We start from the raw sequence: 21,443 nt of genomic DNA, 5'->3' as shown, positions 1-21,443 counted from the left end.
TATAGAGATTAAAAGTTGCAGAACAGAGAATACCATTTGTCTTGTTGGAGGTTTATAGGAACATTGTGTCCAGACCTATGTGGACAGCTGCAAGAACAAAGTATTCTGGCACCAAGAAGTCTGCAACAACCAGCCACACCTCCTTCCCTTTTAGTATAAAAGAAGCCTGAATTCTAACTTGGGCAATGGTTCTTTGGAACACTAGTCCACCATCTTCTCGGTCTGCTGGCTTTTTGAATAAAGTTGTTATTCCTTGCCCCAACAGCTTGTCTCTCGATTTACTGGTCTGCCGTGCAGTGAGCAGTATGAGCTTGGACTCGGTAACAGTCTGAAAAAGAGACACACCCAGAGCTGCTTTGGTCTTTGTTGGTGACGGGAGAAGGGGACTGAGGAGGTCTGGAGCCTTCTCAACCTCTTGGTTTCCCAAGGGAACTCTGAGAATCCAAGGGCTCCTTTGAGGAGTTGTACTCAAGCCATTCTTGCTTGTCAAACCCACCTTCTCACCTCAGTTTCACTTCCTGTCCACATTCATGAGGCTTTGTTCTGTCTTTCATGCTTGCTCCTCTTTCCTTTTTTTTTTTTTTTTTATAACTTCTCTTTCAAACCTGGATTCATTCAAGGTTCATTTTTTTATATTGATTATGTCTTTTTCGTATCTTTTATTTTATTTTATTTTTATTCTTTCTTTCTTTCTTTATTTATTTTTTGGCTGTGTTGGGTCTTTGTTTCTGTGCGAGGGCTTTCTCTAGTTGTGGCAAGCGGGGGCCACTCTTCATCGTGGTGCGCGGGCCTCTCACTATTGCGGCCTCTCTTGTTGTGGAGCACAGGCTCCAGACACGCAGGCTCTCCTCTTTCCTTTTTAACAACCATCATTTCTTAATCTTTCACATTAACTCATGTCTTATCCTTTATGATTCCTTGAGGGTCTTTGCAAATCTGAGCACATTTGGTTAATTTCTTTTTAATCTCTTTATTCTTAGGAATTGTAAGCAAGCCAGAAAAGAAGTGTTGGATTTTTAAAATACACATATGGGCTTCTTTTTATTTATTAACAGCTTTTATACATGTTCAATATTATTCCTTAAAGCAGCTGTTTCTGTGGGTTCTCTTTCACACCTGCCTGTCACTTCAGATTTCCATTTGTTAATTTACAAATCTGAATTGGAAGTGATAAAAGTAAAGCACAAGGTAATTTTACCAATTTAAAATTTTACTTAAGTATCTGAGAATCATTTAGAAGCTCTGTGTAAACCCAGCTAGGATCACAGAGAGACCACTGGTTTATTCTCCATCCCCTAAATGCTGTTTCTGTGGTGTTAGTACTACTATAATATTTGCCAAACTTGTATTAGTTATGTTTGTGTATTTCTCCTCCACTAGATTGTAAAATTCTGAAGGGAAAATTTCTTTTCTTTATCCATTATTGTACTTGGTATGATGTAAGTGAATAATACATGCTTCAGTGGGAAAGGCATCATCTACTTATACTTCCAAAAAGTATTAAGAAAGCCTATTAAAAATGTTTATTATCTTGATGTTGGAGAAAATATGACACAAACTGACTTAAAGAGGGAAAAAAGAATAGGGATAATGTTCCTTTTCCTAGATGGAAAAGTATATAATGTTCACCATTGGTCTCAAAGAGAGGACATTTTCAGATAAGTGGCTCTTCAGCTTAGTGAAATGGCGAAACAACAGAGCTGACAGTACTGATAGCACTTTAATGTGGAAAATACAAGAGGGAAGAATATCCAAATCAAATACACAGAAGGGATCACTATATACAGTCGTCCCTTGGTATCTACAGGAAACTGGTTCCAAGAGCCCCTGAAGATACCAAAATACATGGATGTTCAAGTCCTATATATAAAATGGCATAGTCCAGTGGCCCTCTGTATATCTGGTTTTGCATCAGCAAATTCAACCAACCAGGGATGGAAATTTCCATCTGCAGTTAGTTGAATCTGCAGATGTAAAACCCAGAAATACAAAGGACTGACTGTATATTTATCAAAAAAAATCCTCATATAAATGGACCCAGGCAATTCAAACCCCATGTTATTCTAGGGCCAACTGTAGTTGGAAGCCATTATCTCCATGTTTAGTTTTGACAAAAAGACCCAAGAATGAACCTAACCTCGTTGCTAAGCATAAGCAGCAACACAGCACAGCGGAGATGATGGCCCTCCTGCTGTGTGCTAAGCAAATGCAGACCCTTGTCTCCATCACATAGATCTGAGTTGCCTCACCTGGGGTGGATCAAAAAGGGCCTGGCCGGGTACCTCTGACACAGTCAGCAGTTAGCTGGCCAACATCATTAGGTTGGTGTTATTTGAATTTCTGGGCAAGGCTCTAAGTAAATATCCACCGCACTTAGTTTATCCATTCATTCATTCCACATGCACTTATTGAAGCATTGAGGAATATCAAGATGAATAAATAACAGTCCCTGTCCTAAAGTTGGCCACAGATTATAGCATAATAATAATAAAATATAGTAAGGGACTAGTTCAATATCTTGCAGGGAAATCATGTGTAGACAATAATACTTTAGCATTCATGTTTGCTATTCTATGATTGGCTACTATTCCTTGCCTCTCAATGTGGGAATAACCCCTTTTGCAATATACATGTTACTCGGGATCCCACAGAAATGTCCTCCATAGAAATGCCCAAGTATTGCCCTAATTATTCTAAAGTGAAATCCATTAGTCAGCAAATTAAATCCATGCGTGGTCTTACTCTTGACTATAAGCTGTTAAAATAATTAAACAAGGAGACCGTTAGACTGGTGCTTGCTTACATAAGCCGTATGGCATTAGAGCCAGCAAAATCTAAGCCTGTAACTGCTTCAAGGTTATGCGATCAACACAGTAAGGAAAACCAATCACACACAGCCAACTAGGCTTTAAACTATAGCCAATCAAATAATTTCCTTTCTTTGCTTCTGCACTTTCTCCATATAAGTCTTTACCTGGCTCTTGTGGGTACAGCACTCCTAACCACTTCCTATTTGGCGCTGCTTCGAATGTACTTTTGCTCAAATAAACTCTTAAAATTTTTAATATGCCTCATTTAATCTTTTAACAAAGCATATAGCAAAGAACCTCCAAATATTTGGAAAAGCCATCCAAAGCAAAAGAACACAAAGCAAAGAGAAGAAATAAATCCAAAGGAAATAGAGAAGATAAAAACAAACAAAACCCACCAAGTAGAGCTGGTATCTTCCAAGAGATAAGAGAGGATATTGTATTCATAAGACAAGAAATGCCAAGAACAAGGAACAAATAGAGAATAAAAAGAACTCTTGGAAATTAAAAATAGGAGAGCCAAAATAAATTCAATTGAAGGACAGGGAGATGAAGAAACTTCACAGAAAGGAGATTAAAAAAAAAAAATACAAAGATAGAAAACAAGATAGATGAGAGAGGTGGTTAATCTACCCAGAAGGTACAATTTCCAACTAATAGGAGCTCCAGGGAGATAAGACAGTGAGTAGAAAATTATCCAAAAATAGTGAAAATTTTTCCAGAAGTAAAGGAGAAGTAAATTTTTCTGTTCAGCACAGTGAATAAAAAATGCCCACACCCAGAGGCATACATATCATTATAAAATTTCATAACACCAGGAACAAAAGCTTCTGGTAAAAAAATAATAAAGGCAAGTAGAAAAATAAAGGCATTACCATATAGTGGGGATGATAAGAAATAAAAATTACAATATAATGGAGTATCTTCTGATTGAAGATGACATACTGAGCAGTTAAGTTTACCACCTTTATCATCTCAGTGAGTTTCCAGGAACAAGAAGTGGTCCAGGGTGCTAGTAGTGAAGGTGATGACAGATGGTCAAATTTTAGAAATATTTTGAAGATAGAGCTGACAGGATTTGCTGATGGTTTGGCTATTAGTTACAAGAGAAAAAGAAAAGTCAAGGATAACTCCAACATTTTGGACTCAGCAACTGAAAGGATAGGGTAGTCATTTATTGAGATGGGGAAGACTATGAGAGGAGCAGCACACTGTGGGCAGTGCTTGGTTTTAGACAAGTTAAATTTGTGATATATGTATTAGTGAGCTATTGCTGCATACAAATTACCCTGAAATGAAGTGGCTGAGAAACACCAAACATTTAGTATCTCACACTTTCTGTGAGCCAGAAATCAGGTAGTTCAGCTGGCTGCCTCTAGGTCAAGGTCTCTCATGAAGTTGCAGTCAAGCTGTTGACTGGCGCTATGGGTTCATTTGAAAGCTCAGTTGAGAGTGAGGGGATCTGTTTCCCAGCTCACTCATGTGGTTCTTGGCAGGCCTTGGTCTCTGACCACATAGGCCTCTATGCAGGGCTGCCTTATGACATGGCAGTTGGCTTTCCCCAGGGTGAATGACCTAAGAGAGAGCTAGAAAGAATGAGCATCCAAGTTGGAAGCCACAGTCTTTTATTTGCATAATCTTAGATGTGACATCCCATCATGTCTGCCATATTCTATTCATTAGAAGCAGGTCAATATGCTCAGCCTGTCCACACTCAAAGGAAAGAGGATTATACAAGGGCATGAATACCAGGAAGTGGGGTTCATCGGGTGTCCATGTGGCAAGGTTATGTGGGCAGTTTGAAAAAAATCTGGAATTTGGGGGATAAATCCAGCTAGAGAGTCATCATCAGGCAAGCATGTTATTGGGTATTCAGCATCTTAGACAATCTTGAAAGAATAGGAGGAGTCAACCTGGAGTCTCCAAGAACATCTCCCAGAACCATATTGCAGAACTAGTCTGGTAAAGGATCTGCTGTGGTCCCTGCTGCTGCAGATCTCAGAGAAATTTGCTCCTGTGTCCCCTCAGTGCAAAATAGATGCCAGGTGTCCTAGCAGTTTCCTTGTATAACCAACTTTAGAATCAAAGTTCTTAAAGAAACATATTTTGATCAACAGAACCAAAGTCTATGTTCTAGTTACAGGGAGTTGGAAATGTGATTTTTAAAATACATCTGCATTAATGTCATGGAGAAATATTAAAATATAGAATGTTCAAAAGAGGTGAGGCACCTATAAAGGATGATTGTCATCACATTCTGAAGGAACCAAGATAATTTAGCAGAAATTGGAGATTATAAAACAAATCTAACTAAAAGCCACAGGATATGGATAGGTATTATGTTCATTAAAAACTCCAAAAAGGAGCAAAGAACAAGAAATAGTTTATGATAAAGATATGGATGCAGAAATTTAAAATGTAATAAATTAGGTGGAAGAAAAATAGATGAGAAAACCTCCCAGAATATAGAAAAGAAAGAAATGGAAAATCTGAGGAAAGAAGAAACACATAATCTCAATCCAAAACAGCCCACATTTAACTAAGACATCCTAGAAAGAAGAGAGAAAATGGAAGCCATGAAAGTATCTTTAAAACAATTTTTTAAATTTCCAGAACTAAAGGAAGACACTTGAAAGGGTGTTCCAAGTACCAAGTTCATTGAGTGCAAAAGGACCCACAGAGCTTTAGTACTATGAAATTTCAAAATACTCAGGATAAAGATAATGATGATAAAATTAATTCCAAAACAGAGCTAACACTTTTATAGGGCTTACTGTGTATGAGCAGCTGTTTTAACTTTATATGTATTAGGTAATTCAATCCTCACAATAGTCCTATGAGTTAGCTACTACTGCTACCACCGTTATTATTATTATCTTTTTTCACATGAAAATTCTGAGCAATTTACCCATGGATACAGAACCAGCAGGTGGCAGAACTGGGATTCAAACTGTAACTGAGCAGAACCCCATGGGGTCTTCCCAGGACAGACCCTCCCCCCGCCCCATGTCCTCCGCCTGCCTCTTGTCTGTAGAAAAACTTTATCCAAAGAATAAATTTAGTCAGAGAAGTGAGAAAATACAGAAAGGAAGAAAAACAGTCAAGCAAGACAAAATAATCATAGCTTAGCCATTAAACAAAGTCAAGGACTTTAGTTCCTCCTCAAGGTCTATAGATAATATTCTGAGCCATATCCTTTGAGCTGTTTTGCAGATACTGAAATCCCCACCAGGTGGAAGAAGTTAACTGTATGCTGCCCACAAGCACGTAGACCCCAGACTATGTGCAACCAGAAGGACGAGCTGACCAGAGATTCGTGGCTCAGATAATGTTCCAGCCACAAGTGAGACATGAGCACTATTTGGAATCGTGTGATTGAGACAATCGTCTCTGAAAATAGAAGTTTCTCCCCTCCCCAGAATGTAGCCCTTTCCTCTTTTCCCTATATAATCTCTGAACAAAACCTGGGGAGTTGGTTCTTCAGGATGTGAGTCTACCTTCTCCCAAGGATTGCCAGCGTCCTCAACAAAGCTATTTTTCCTTTTACCCAACACTTGTCTCTCAGTATTGGATTCCTGAGCAATGAGCAGCTAAACCTTAATTTGGTAACAAAACCAGTAGTTTGGTTTAGTGCTCTTAACCATTACTTTTTCAGTGACTCTAAATTCTAGAAGGCAGTAGAGAAATGCCTTCAAGGTTCTGAAGGAAAATGATTTTGATTGTAAAATTAACCAAAATATTAACCAGGTATTGGGGGAACATAATACCTGTTCACACATGCAAAAACTCAGATATCCAAAGACCCATTTTCAGACATGCAAAAACTCAGATAAGCAAAAACTCATTTTCAGACATGCAAACACCTATCTATTTTTTCTGGAAAAGTAACTTGAGGATCTACTGTGGCAAAAGGAAAAATAAATCAAAGAAAGACAATGACTCGGGCTCTAAGGACAGCGAAACTCAAGAGTGTATCAAAAAGCACTCCCAGGATAATGTCTACACACACGGCCTAGAAGGAAAAGCCAGTGCATATTCCTGGCCTCAAAATGTATTCAACAGCTGGAAGATATTAGTGATTAGGGAAAAAAACTTACCTTCTCAACAAGAAAGAATTTAAAACACCAGGGGCACAAAACGGTACAAGAGTATTAATTCCAAAAGCAAAACAAACTACACATTGCGAGATTCAGACTATTTGACGGAGTTTAAGGGAAGAGAATGGATTTGACTTTGACTCTTGGGATATCCCCACAGATATGAAATTAGATTTCCTATTTTGCTCATCCAGCCAACTTGCCCGGCTTCTTAATGAAACAATGTTTATTTTAACATAACTTTCTAAACTCTGTCTTCCACTTAGATAGACAAAGTAACAACACAGCTAACTGGACTTGGAGAGAAGAGAGGAGTGGAGGAATACGCAGGCATGTAAATTCCTTTATCATACACATTAGTAAGTAAAGACACAATATCTAAAGAGTATGGACCAAGAAACAAGTTTAAGCACATTACTTAAAACTGCAAAAGTAACCAAAATAAGAACCAGTCATTAAAAAATATAACCAGCAAAATCAGGAGGGTGTCAGAAAAGGAGATGGTATAAGTGAATTAAATTTCACATTTTTCACGCTGGTAATTCAGACAGTGCTTAAAACCAAGAAATCACGAAGCAGAGGTAAAACCATACAGTTCAGCAGGGAAGGTAGCCGTGAAAAGACTTAGAAACCAAAACAGTCAACAGGGCTTACCTCTGAGCAGTAGGGCTGGGCATGAGCAGCAAGACTTTATCTCCATCTTATTGGAATTTTAATTTCCAGATGCATCTTGAAAGACATCCAAAAAGGGTGAGCTCCCACTCAAAAAACTGGGGAAATGGGGAACCACTGCCCTACAGCATTCACGAGCACTGGCCATCCTACTGCCATACGTCTTCAGGTAAGGAGCTCAATTGCAGGTGGCAGATTTCACAGTTCAGAACCAATTCACATTTTCCCTCTTGTACCGACACAGATGCGATGCCTGTGTCTTTGCCAGTGCGTGGACTGGGCCTGGAGCGGGGCCACGGGTAGCGGCTGACGCCATTCCTGAAGAGACTCCGGCTGACACAGCGGGAAGCAAGCGGGGCCGACTCCACACTGAACGCACCTGGGAGTAAAGGAGTAACGCCGCTGGTGCGTGGGCCACGGCAGGGCGCAGGCTCTGTCAGGGAGCCCTGCTCTGGCCTCTCTGGGTTCTGCAGCTTTGGGACCCCTGGGAGACCGTGCCCTTAAAGGGGACACCAGGGCTGTCAGGGCAGGTGCTGGCCCCAGTGGCAGGACCACCCCTCCCCAGGTGGTGTCTTGAGCTTCCAGGATGAACTAGGAGATACTGAGCTGAAGACCCTGAGAGAATTATTGTTGAAATAAAGTAAGAGACCCCCAGGGCCGCTTAGAAATCACTGGGTGAGACACAGAGAGGGAGCTGGAGGCTCTGGGATGTACAAATAGGGTGATAAGCAGACACCTGAGTAAGTACTGCAAACATACTGTAAACACGAGAGCTTATTTGTGCTCACAGGTTGGTGAGGTCTGGGGAAACGTGAATTATATTTACCCAGCTTCCGAATTATCATCATCATCCCCATCCTATTCGCCAGAAACTCAGTATAACAGCAGGCGTGCTTTATCTCACCTTCTTTTTGGATGTAAAACATGTCGTCTGTGTCCCGTTCCAACTTCACAGTTCTGACCCTGCCATCCACAGCGCAGTCAGCAAACCAGCAGCCGCATCACCTGGGAACCTTTTAGAGATGCAAAATGTCAAGCCTCACCCAAGCCTGCTGAATCAGAATCTTCCCTGTAACAAAAGCTCCCCACTCCCAACACCCCTGATTTATAAAAACATCGAATTCTGTGAAGCCTTGCCCTGAAGCAGTAGTTCTTAACCTGACTGCACTTTAGAACCACCTGGAAAACTGAAAACATTTGGGTGCCTGCGCCCCACCTCAAGCAATTAAATCAGAATCTCTTGAGTGTGGAACCAGGTGGCCATATTTTATAAAAGCTTCTCAGGTGACTCCAATGGTCAGCTAGTGTTAGAAACTTTTGCTTAAAGGGTCAGTGTGCTTAAATTTCAGGACAGCTTTTACCATGACTGCCCTCCTTACACATTCAAATATGCATCTCTCTCCTTCTCTCTGCCGTGGGCTTACCTCTTTCTCAGTAAATGATTCTTTGTTCGGTCCTAGATGGGAGTCAACCATGGAGGAAGATAAGGAAAAGTGGTCTCAGGTGATGAGGGGGACGAGGAGGCCAGCTCTGAGACCAGCAAAAGCTTGTGGCAAAGTGAAATGAGGGACGGAGAATCATGAAGGACGTTGATGGTTGGGCAGAAAAGTCTATTTAATGTGGTGGAGAAAAAGGGAGCCATTGAAGATTGGAGAGAGGTGGGGAGGAACGTATGAAGAGAATTTAGTCTGGTAAACTGAATCTATATCTGAAAATACATCCTTACCCACTTCAAACATTGAAATGATGGTCACTTAGGTATTCTTCTGAAAACTACCCACCAAGGTATTTCCCATACCAGTCTACTCTGGAGCCAATAACGAAATCCAATAAACCCTTGCTAGTTACATTCTCTAATAAACTGCGAGACTGCCTAATCCACAGTCCAGAGCTTTGTGTAGTCAATAACTGTGTTAAATATCCTCAGTTAACTTACATATGGTGTCTAATTTTGTGTTAATTGTACCCATTAACCCACACAGAATAGTTTTAAATTCCTGTAGGATGGTTAATGTGCTGATTCCTCTGAGGATACAAACCACATTTTTCTTGCCCTGAAATTATTCGACCTTCTGGATCAAATGACCAAAAAGTCGAAATTTCTTCCTCATGTGAAATGCTTCATAATATCTTTGAATTAAAATTCAAAATCAACCCTACTTGTGTTTCCCCATCACAAAGGTGACAGAAAGATAGATGAAAGAAAAGTAAAGAGGCTTCCATCCTTCAGATCCTCTTGAAGAAGGACATTTGTCATTTGAGCTAGCAGGTTTAGGAGCCAAGATCTTCTCCAGTTAATCAAATCATCTCCATTTACCAGATTAAATGGGCCCAAAATGTCCCTATATTTAACCCTTTACTTTTGTGGGTATCTACTCTTAATAGACTTGAGGGCACCATCTTACTCCTGATGGTGCATTTCAATGAATGTGGTTGATATGGTTGGATCCAAAGGACAGCATACTCCAATAATCTGATGGGGAGTAGGATGGAACAGAGCAACTAAATTTGTAGTTACTATATTTCGTTGCACACCAGGGCTTAAGGAGATGATACCACAGTGTGTAATACTCGATAGAACAAGTTATAATATATTTTGCCCAATATACGTTTGATAGTGGTTTTGGAAGCCTAGGAAATGCAAGGAAGAGCTCTTGCCCTATGTGCTCCTGGCCATTTCCTACAGAAGGTATCACTTGCTCACCTAAAAAGAATGCAGGAAGTCCTTAAATCACTATCCTGTGACAATGTCAATCAACTTAATGTTAGTACTACTGATAGTGACAGACAGTAACCTGGGTGAGGAGGACGCCACAAGCATATACAACACCCCCTGTCATAACCACTAGAGCCAAGTGAATATTCCAAACACAAATTTCACTTGAAAACCCCATTTAGAACACATACTTTTGGAAGGCCAGGATTCCTTTTTGTGTAGGACATATAACTTTTAAAAAATACAATAATAATAATACATGTTTACTACAGAAAATTTTAGAAATATAGAGAAGCACATAGAAAAGGAAATCATCTGAAATCTCACCATCAGATAACCAATTTTATTATTTTATAAATTATTTTATATATGATTCAGTGTGTTTCCTTCCAATTTTCTAAAAATGCATAGATACATATCACACATAGATTTCCTATCTTCCTCCCACTCCCCCAGCCCCACCCCCGTCCTCCAGCTCAAAGTCACTATGAGTCCCGTGGCAGGCCCCTTCTCATTTCTGTCCCCACAGCATGTCTGAGCTACCCTTAGGGATGGGGAAAGTTGGGGCCTTCACTCGATGTCCCCCCACTGCCGATATACAGCAATCTACAGTGCGGGGGCGGTCGTGATTCACACAAGGTAGGACAGGTGGCTAGCCTCTCCAATGACCTTTTCCCTGAAGCAGATATACACTCTTCCCAAAGAAGATGGGAAGTACTTTAATGGATGATTCAATGGTTGCTGCAAAGTCACACTCAATTCGGGAAGGAGGGGGTACTGATTAGCTGCATCCCTGGTTTACTGTACTGGTACTGCCCCACTCTCACCTTCTGTACTAGGGCCGTGAGGTGCCCAGGTCCCACAGCTGACTCAGTTAGTTGGGTCGAGGTATCCATGCTTTTTTAGGCACTCAGGTGACTCTAACACGTGGTAGTGAGAAACACTGGCTAGGCCTTCAGGGCTGTGCCATGTGGACCTCACTTACACCCAAAATCTTCCCACTTCTCTCTTCTCCCAATGGTCTCTCCAACCTGCTCCTTTTTCCCTGGAGCATGCTGCCTGCCACTCATCCCTGTAGAAACAACAAGCTCACTAAGACCTGCTCCTGATGTGCAAATTTCACAGCCCAAGACCACCAGTGGCTGTACTCCCTGTGGTTTCTTTTTTGACTCCACCAGGGGCAGTAGTGAGCCTGGGTTTCAGTGATTGCTGACTCTAGCTTGGGGGGCGTTGAGATGGAGACCCTAAGGGTATGAATAAATGTGAGTTCTGTTTTCCTAAAATAAGATCTGAAATTATAGACCTGACCTTTCTGAGGATTCATTTCCTTCCTGTGGTATTTACTCCTCCCTGCCTAGGCTGTGTTATAGTTTCCTTCCATTGACTTACCAGGAAAACTGGTAAACCCAAGTGGCTTCTTTGTTTCTCCATAATCTCTAGGTGAGGGTTGGTGGAAGACAGTCCACAGTAAGATCAAACTGCATACATCCTGGCTCGGACCTTCAACATGGAGGAGGAGTAAGACGTGGAGATCACCTTCCTCCCCACAAATACATCAGAAATACATCTACATGTGGAACAACTCCTACAGAACACCTACTGAACGCTGGCAGAAGACCTCAGACTTCCCAAAAGGCAAGAAACTCCCCACATACCTGGGTAGGGCAAAAGAAAAATCAGAGACAAAAGAATAAGGATGGGACCTGCACCTCTGGGAGGGAGCTGTGAAGGAGGAAAACCTTCCGCACACTAGGAAGCTCCTTCACTGGCGGAGACGGGGGGTGGTGGGGGGAAGCTTCAGAGCCATGGAGGAGAGCACAGCAACAGGGGTGCAGAGGGCAAAGGGGAGAGATTCCCACACAGAGGATCGGTGCTGACCAGCACTCACCAGCCTGAGAGGCTTGTCTGCTCCCCAACCAGGGTGGGTGAGGTCTGGGAGCTGAGGCTCGGGCTTCAGAGGTCAGATCCCAGGGAGAGGACTGGGGTTGGCTGTGTGAACACAGCCTGAAGAGGGCTAGTGTGCCACAGCTAGCCGGGAGGGAGTCCAGGAAAAAGTCTGGACCTGCCTAAGAGGCGAGAGACCATTGTTTCAGGGTGCGAGAGGAGAGGAGATTCAGAGCACCGCCTAAACATGCTTCAGAGATGGGCACGAGCTGCCATCTATCAGCACAGACACCAGAGACGGGCATGAAATGCTAAGGTTGCTGCTGTGGCCACCAAGAAGCCTGTGTGCAAGCACAGGTCGCTATCCACACCTCCCCTCCCAGGAGCCTGTGCAGCCCGCCACTGCCAGGTCCTGTGATCCAGGGACAACTTCCCCGGGAGAACACACGGCTGCCGCACACTCACCCTGCATTCCGTACCCCTCCCTCGCCCCGGCCTGAGTGAGCCAGAGGCCCCTAATCAGCCACTCCTTTAACCCCCTCCTGTCTGGGTGAAGAACAGATGCCAGAGGGTGACCTACATGCAGAGGAGGGGTCAAATCCAAAGCTGAACCCCAGGAGCTGTGCGAACAAAGAAGAGAAAGGGAAATTTCTCTGTGCAGCCTCAGGAGCAGCGGATTAAATCCCCACAATCAACTTGATGTACCCTGCATCTGTGGAATACCTGAATAGACAACGAATCATCTCAAATAGAGGCAGTGGACTTTGGGAGCAACTGTAGACTTGGGGTTTGCTCTATGCGACTGACTAGTTTCTGATTTATATGTTTATCTTAGTTTAGTTTTTAGCACTATTATCATTGGTGGATTTGTTTATTGGTTTGGTTGCTCTCTTTTTTTTTAATTACTTTTTTAATTTTAATAATATATTAAAATTTTTTTTTATTTTATTTTATTTTATTTTTTTCCCTCTTTCTTTTTTTTCTCTCTTTTCTTCTGAGCCATGTGGCTGACAGGGTTTTCATGCTCCGGCTGGGTGTCAGGCCTGAGCCTCTGAGGTAAGAGAGCTGAGATCAGGATATTAGACCACCAGACACCTCCCGGCCCCAAGTAACATCAATCGGCGAGAGCTCTCCCAGAGAGCTCTGTCTCAACACTAAGACCCAGCTCCACTCAACGACCAGCAAGCTCCACTGCTGGACACCCCATGCCAAACAACTAGCAACACAGGAACACAACCCTACCCATGAGCAGAGAGGCTGCCTAAAATCATACTAACTTCACAGACACCCCAAAACACACCACTGGACATGGTTTTGCCCACCAGAAAGACAAGATCCAGCCTCATCCACCAGAACACAGGCACCAGTCCCCTTCACCAGGAAGCCTACACAACCCACTGAACCAACCTTACCCACTGGGGGCAGACACCAAAAACAACGGGAACTACGAACCTGCAGCCTGTGAAAAGGAGACCCCAAACACAGTAAGTTAAGCAAAATGAGAAGACAGAGAAATACTCAGCAGATGAAGGAGCAAGGTAAAAACCCACCAGACCAAACAAATGAAGAGGAAAAAGGCAGTCTACCTGAACAAGAATTCAGAGTAATGATAGTAAAGATAATCCAAAATCTTGGAAATAGAATGGAGAAAATACAAGAAACGTTTTACAAGGACCTAGAAGAACTAAAGAGCAAACAAACAATGATGAACAGCACAATAAATGAAATTTAAAATTCTCTAGAAGGAATCAATAGCAGAATAACTGAGGCAGAAGAACGGATACGTGACCTGGAAGATAAAATAGTGGAAATAACTACCGCAGAGCAGAATAAAGAAAAAAGAATGAAAAGAATTGAGGACAGTCTCAGAGACTTCCAGGACAACATTAAATGCACCAACATTCAACTCATAGGGGTCTCAGAAGAAGAGAAAAAGAAAGGGACTGAGAAAATATTTGAAGAGATTAGAGTTGAAAACTTCCCTAATATGAGAAAGGAAATAGTCAATCAAGTACAGGAAGCGTGGAGAGTCCCATACAGGACAAATCCAAGGAGAAACATGCCAAGACACATATTAATCAAACTATCAAAAATTAAATACAAAGAAAAAATATTAAAAGCAGCAAGGGAAAAGCAACAAATAACATACAAGGGAATCCCCGTAAGGTTAACAGCTGAAACTCTGTAAGCCAGAGGGGAGTGGCAGGACATATTTAAAGTGTTGAAAGGGAAAAACCTACAACCAAGATTACTCTACCCAGCAAGGATCTCATTCAGATTTGACAGAAAAATTAAAACCTTTAGAGACAAGCAAAACTAAAAGAATTCAGCACCACCAAACCAGCTCTACAACAAATGCTAAAGGAACTTCTCTAGGCAGGAAACACAAGAGAAGGAAAAAACCTACAAAAACAAACCAAAACAATTAAGAAAATGGTAATAGGAACATACATATTGATAACTACCTTAAATGTAAATGGATTAAATGCTCCAATGAAAAGACACAGACTGGCTGAATGGATACAAAAAGAAGACCCGTATATATGCTGTCTACAAGAGACCCACTTCAGACCTACGGACACATACAGACTGAAACTGAGGGGATGGAAAAGGATATTCCATGCAAATGGAAATCAAAAGAAAGCTGGAGTAGCAACTCTCATATCAGACAAAATAGACTTTAAAATAAAGACAATTCAAGAGACAAGGAAGGACACTACATAGTGATCAAGGGATCAATCCAAGAAGAAGATAGAACAATTGTAAATATTTATGCACCCAACATAGAAGCACCTCAGTACATAAGGCAAATGCTAACAGCCGTAAAAGGGGAAATCGACAGTAGCACAATCATGGTAGGGGACTTTAACACCCCAACTTCACCAATGAACAGATCATCCAAAATGAAAATAAATGAAGGAACACAAGCTTTAAATGATACATTAAATAAGATGGACTTAACTGATATTTATAGGACATTCCATCCAAAAACAGCAGATTACACTTTCTTCTCAAGTGCTCATGGAACATTCTCCAGCATCGATCATATCTTGGGTCACAAGTCAAGCCTTGGTAAATTTAAGAAGTATGAAATAGTATCAAGTATCTTTTCCGACCACAATGCTATGAGACTAGATATCAATTACAGGAAAAAATCTGTAAAAAATAAAAACACACGGAGGCTAAACAATACACTACTAAATAACCAAGAGATCACTGAAGAAATCAAAGAGGAAATCGAAAAATACCTAGAAACAAATGACAACGAAAACACAACGACCCAAAACCTATGGGATGCAGCAAAAGCAGTTCTAAGAGGGAAGTTTATACCAGTACAATCCTACCTCAAGAAACAAGAAACATCTCAAATAAACAACCTAACCTTATATCTAAAGCAATTAGAGAAAGAAGAACAAAAAACCCCCAAAGTTAGCAAAAGGAAATAAATCATAAAGATCAGATCAGAAATAAATGAAAAAGAAATGAAGGAAATGACAGCAAAGACCAATAAAACTAAAAGTTCGTTCTTTGAGAAGATAAACAAAATTGATAAACCATTAGCCAGACTCATCAAGAAAAAAAGGGAGATGACTCAAATCAACAGAATTAGAAATGAAAAAGGAGAAGTAACAACTGACACTGCAGAAATACAAAGGATGATGAGAGATAACTACAAGCAACTATATGCCAATAAAATGGACAACCTGGAGGAAATGGACAAATTCTTAGAAAAGCATAACCTTCTGACACTGAACCAGGAAGAAACAGAAAATATAAACAGACCAATCACAAGCACTGAAATTGAAACTATGATTAGAAATCTTCCAACAAATAAAAGCCCAGGACCAGATAGATGGCTTCACAGGTGAATTCTATCAAACATTTAGAGAAGAGCTAACACCCATCCTTCTCAAACTCTTCCAAAATATGGCAGAGGGAGGAACACTCCCAAACTCATTATACGAGACAACCATCACCCTGATAACAAAACTAGACAAACGTGCCACAAAAAAAGAACACTACAGGTCAATATCACTGATGAACATAGATGGAAAAATCCTCAACAAAATACTAGCAAACAGAATCCAACAGCACATTAAAAGGATCATACACCATGATCAAGTGGAGTTTATCCCAGGAACGCAAGGATTATTCAGTATATGCATATCAATCAATGTGATACACCATATTAACAAACTGAAGGAGAAAAACCATATGATCATCTCAATAGATGCAGAAAAAGCTTTTGACAAGATTCAACACCCATTTATGACAAAAACCCTCCAGAAAGTAGGCATAGAGGGAAATTACCTCAATGTAATAAAGGCCATATATGACAAACCCACAGCCAACATCATTCTCAATGGTGAAAAATTGAAACCATTTCCACTAAGATCAGGAACAAGACAAGGTTGCCCACTCTCACTGCTATTAATCAACATAGTTTTGCAAGTTTTAGCCACAGCAATCAGAGAAGAAAAAGAAATAAAAGGAATCCAAATAGGAAAAGAAGGAGTAAAACTGTCACTGTTTGCAGATAACATGATACTATACATAGAGAATCCTAAAGATGTTACCAGAAAACAACTAGAGCTAATCAATGAATTTGATGAAGTAGCAGGATACAAAATTAATGCTCAGAAATCTCTTGCATTCCTATACACTGATGATGAAAAATCTGAAAGAGAAATTAAGGAAACACCCCCATTTACCATCGCAACAAAAAGAGTAAAATACCTAGGAATGACAAAAAACCTGTATGCAGAAACTATAAGACACTGATGAGAGAAATTAAAGATGATACAAACAGATGGAGAGATATACCATGATCTTGGATTGGAAGAATCAACATTGTGAAAATGACTATACTGCCCAAAGCAATCTACAGATTCAATGCAATCCCTATCAAGTTACCAATGGCATTTTTCACAGAACTAGAACAAAAAATTTCACAATTTGTATGGAAACACAAAAGACCCCGAATAGCCAAAGCAATCTTGAGGGAAAAAAATGGAGCTGGAGGAATCTGATCCCTGACTTCAGACTCTATTACAAAGCTACAGTAATCAAGACACTATGGTAATGGCAGAAAAACAGAGATATAGATCAATGGAACAGGATAGAAAGCCCAGAGATAAACCCATGCACATATGGTCACCTTATCTTTGATAAAGGAGGCAAGAATATACAATGCAGAGAAGACAGCCTCTTCAATAAGTGGTGCTGGGAAAACTGGACAGCTACATGTAAAAGAATGAAATTAGAACACTCCCTAACACCATACACAAAAATAAACTCAAAATGGATTAAAGACCTAAATGTAATGCCAAACACTATAAAACTCTTAGAGGAAAACAGAGGTAGAACACTCTATGATATAAATCACAGCAAGATCCTTTTTGACCCACCTCCTAGAGAAATGGAAATAAAAACAAAAATAAACAAATGGGACCTAATGAAGCTTAAAAGCTTTTGCACAGCAAAGGAAACCACAAACAAGATGAAAAGACAACACTCAGAATGGGAGAAAATATTTGTAAACGATGTAACTGACAAAGGATTAATCTCCAAAATATACAAGCAGCTCGTGCAGCTCAATATTAAAAGAACAAACAGTCCAATCCAAAAATGGGCAGAAGACCTAAAGAGACATTTCTCCAAACAAGATATACAGATTGCCAACAAACACATGAAAGGATGTTCAACATCACTAATCATTAGAGAATTGCAAATCAAAACTACAATGAGGTATCATCTCATACCAGTCAGAATGGCCATCATCAAAAAAATCTACAAACAATAAATGCTGGAGAGGGTGTGGAGAAAAGGGAACCCTCTTCCACTGTTGGTGGGAATGTAAATTGATACAGCCACTATGGAGAACAGTATGGAGGTTCCTTAAAAAACTAAAAATAGAACTACCATATGACCCAGCAATCCCACTACTGGGCATATACCCTGAGAAAACCATAATTCAGAGAAAGTCATGTACCACAATGTTCACTGCAGCACTATTTACGATAGCCAGGACATGGAAGCAACCTAGGTGTCCATTGACAGATGAATGGATAAAGAAGATGTGACACATATATACAATGGAATACTACTCAGCCATAAAAATAAATGAAATTGAGTTATTTGTAGTGAGGTGGATGGACCTAGAGTCTGTCATACAGAGTAAAGTAAGTCAGAAAGAGAAAAACAGATGCCGTAGGCTAATACATGTATATAGAATCTAAAAAAAAAAATGGTTCTGATAAACCTAGGGGTAGGACAGGAATAAAGACGCAGACATAGAAAATGGACTTGAGGACACGGGGAGGGGGCAGGGTAAGCTGGGACGAAGTGAGAGAGTGGCATGGACATATATACACTACCAAATGTAAAATAGATAGCTAGTGGGAAGCAGCTGCATAGCACAGGGAGATCAGCTCGGTGCTTTGTAACCGTCTAGAGGGGTGGGAGGGAGGCTCAAGAGGGAGGGACTATGGGGATATATGTATACATATAGCTGATTCACTTTGTTATACAGCAGAAACTAACACAACATTGTATAGCAATTATACTCATATAAAGATGTTAAAAAAAACCCTGCATATATCCTGATTTTTTCACTTATAATGTGAGAATTTCCCCCATGTCATTAAATGTTTCTGGAAAATATGATTGTACATGATGATATATATTTTACATATATTTTGCAAATTAGGTACCATAGTTTTTAAAATCATTCCTCTATTGTTGGACACCTAGTTTGTTTACAATTTTTACTCTTATCAGTAACTGCTATGAATTTTCTCATCTGTAAATCTTTGACCCCTTCAGAGAGTATTTACTAAGAACGGCAAGTACCTCATTTCATCCTTGGAACTCTCCTGGGCGCTAACAGCAGGAGTGGTGTCACATACGGCGCTTAGTAAAAACTCATTAACTTCACTCATGGTCTAGATCAGCTCGCATTGGATCCCTATAAAAACTGTCTCTTTAATATTAAGTTTTACGAAATCACTAGACTGTGCCAAATCCAATTAGCATCTATATGAGCTAGGCATCTCACATCTTGTTATATTCAATTTCTGAAATGCTATTAGCAGAAACCATTAAAGCACTAGGGAATCAAAGCACAAGTAATAATTTTTATAAAACACTTTCCAATGAATGTATATATCATGCATATTTATTCATCTGCTACGGCAAAAAAAAACCCTATTCAAAGGATGTCCTTTCAAGAGGAACTATTTAACAAACCTTAGGGAGTACTAGGTTTAGGTTACCTTCCTGGTGCCTTATATGATGTATATCATCATATATGATGTATACCATTTTATGCAAATCATAGCATCAAGTCCAGGTGTGATAGTCAGGTACAAACAGCACACGCATGCACGTGCAGACAGGCACACACACTCACACTCTGTGTATAACAGTAACGCCCCAGTACTGATAGGACAATCAACTGTTAATTCACCGAGAGGAGTAGAACGCCAAGACAGAGGAAACCTACATCCCAAAGCTACTTGACTATTGCCTTTGGGGAAAAGCAGAATAACAAAAACCAAAACACTTCTGGAAATCACTTTTAAAGCCTTCTTAGTTTTACCATCACCACAAAGTAGACTGAACCCAAATGGTATTTTAGTATCTGCCCAGCCCTGGGCCCAGAGTTTCTCAAAGAATACAGGTTAACTTAACCAAGATTGAGACTGAATCCATTTACCTCTCATTCTTGCAGGAGTTTTGGAGCTACTTCCATTCTCTGTGGTTTTACCTGATAGAAACTCATTTTGATATGAGGAAAAGAAATTTGGCCATATTCAATCTAAGGGTGTCCTCCTTCCTAAACAATCTAGGGAAAATTGGAGATTTACCATTCAAAAAAAAAAATCCAAGTGTTTTCTATGCATATTCTGTGTGTAGGCTTTTAGATCTATTTATGTTATATAATTTTACCTTGCAACTTTTACTTCTGAAAGTGCCTGGTTACAGTGACACATAATGTATAAGGCAAAGGTTGTTTCCTGGTCTATTCTTAGCAGCTGATAAAAGAGCCTTTCAGGTCACCTGGCCTGGGATGTGCAGATTGGCTTGGTGTGCACCCCAGAGATGCCAGTCCTCCCCTCTGCCCTCTCTCTTAGAGAGCTCACGGTGCCAGAAGAGGCAATCCAATTACCTAGTGACCCCTGACCTTACTTGGCCTCAGCTGATTGAACGCCAGACCCAAGATGAATCAATTAGGTTTTCTGCCCTGAGGAGTTGGTAATGTGGTGACTCCATGACTTGAGTTGGCTTGCTGTGTGTTTCTCTTTTTTGTGTTCCCCAAATAGCTTCAAGCACTTCAGCCTCCTGAGTTGTGTAATATCCAAATAAAATGTCATGAGTGCTGTGGTGGAGACAGATGTCATGTGTTCAACCAAATTTCATTTCCTTTTTTCTCTTCTTGGGTACACAGGAAGACCACATTTCCCAGCCTCCTTTCAGTTAAGGTAGAAGTGATGTACACCACTTCCACACCTGGTCCTTAAAAATGCATAATTCCCCAGCTTTCTCTTTCTCTTCTGAAGTGACCTTAGAGGCCATGTGTTCAAGACGATGTAGCTCTAAGATAGAGACGAACCTCATGACCCACACCCGGCTAAAAGGTTCACTGTGTGAAGCCACTGAGATTCCAGAGTTTACTTGTTACCGCATCCTAGCCTAGCTTATCTTGAAGAATAAAAGCCTCATTCCACATAGTATGACAATTCCCAAACCTTTAGAAATATTTCTGAAAATTTCCAAGGACAGGAGAAAGGACTTCTCCTAGTCCTCTTTGCCTTAATTCCTGTACCTTTTGAATTCTTGATGCCTCGGGGGCCGTTGTCCTTGCTTTGTATTCCTTTCCCTCCTGCCCCGGAAAGGCTTTTCTTCTTTTACTACAAAGCTGTTATATGTTACAATCTTTTTACTGAAAACTTTGAGACAATGAAGCAAAATGTCACAGCACAGAACACAAGACAATTTCAAATTGACTATTAGACATAATAAAGTTTTATGGCCATCCCATGGGGGTACAGGTTAACAATTCTGATACCGTGTTACATGTGTATTGGAACTGAACAATTAAATAAATATATGGCAGATGGTGAGCCAGACTTCTCATTGTTGGAGTGGGAGTTTACAGATAAGCAAAAAGAGGCTAGAATAATCTGTGAGGTAATGGATTAGAGTTGAAGACATCAGTATGAACTCATGTTTATCCTAATATAGATATATATGGTTACATAT

At 40.5% G+C, this 21,443-nt stretch overlaps 2 long non-coding RNA genes across 2 annotated transcripts in view; one reads left to right on the top strand and one right to left on the bottom strand.

The window, feature by feature from the left end:
- LOC309640621 overlaps positions 1–3,339 on the top strand; it is a 487,501-nt gene extending 484,162 nt beyond the window's left edge. The window contains exon 2 of the long non-coding RNA XR_014252312.1: positions 750–3,339. This is a non-coding gene — a long non-coding RNA (uncharacterized lncRNA). The remainder of the gene's footprint in view (positions 1–749) is intronic.
- The window catches only part of LOC309640631, a 317,179-nt gene that overhangs the window by 2,984 nt on the left and 292,752 nt on the right, over positions 1–21,443 (bottom strand). The window lies entirely within an intron of this gene.

The sequence above is a fragment of the Balaenoptera physalus genome (assembly GCF_965194825.1).
Source record: "Balaenoptera physalus genome assembly, chromosome: 13".
NCBI lineage: Eukaryota > Metazoa > Chordata > Mammalia > Artiodactyla > Balaenopteridae > Balaenoptera > Balaenoptera physalus.
Note: the sequence above shows the minus strand (reverse complement) of the source record. Positions and strands in the feature narration are given on the sequence as shown.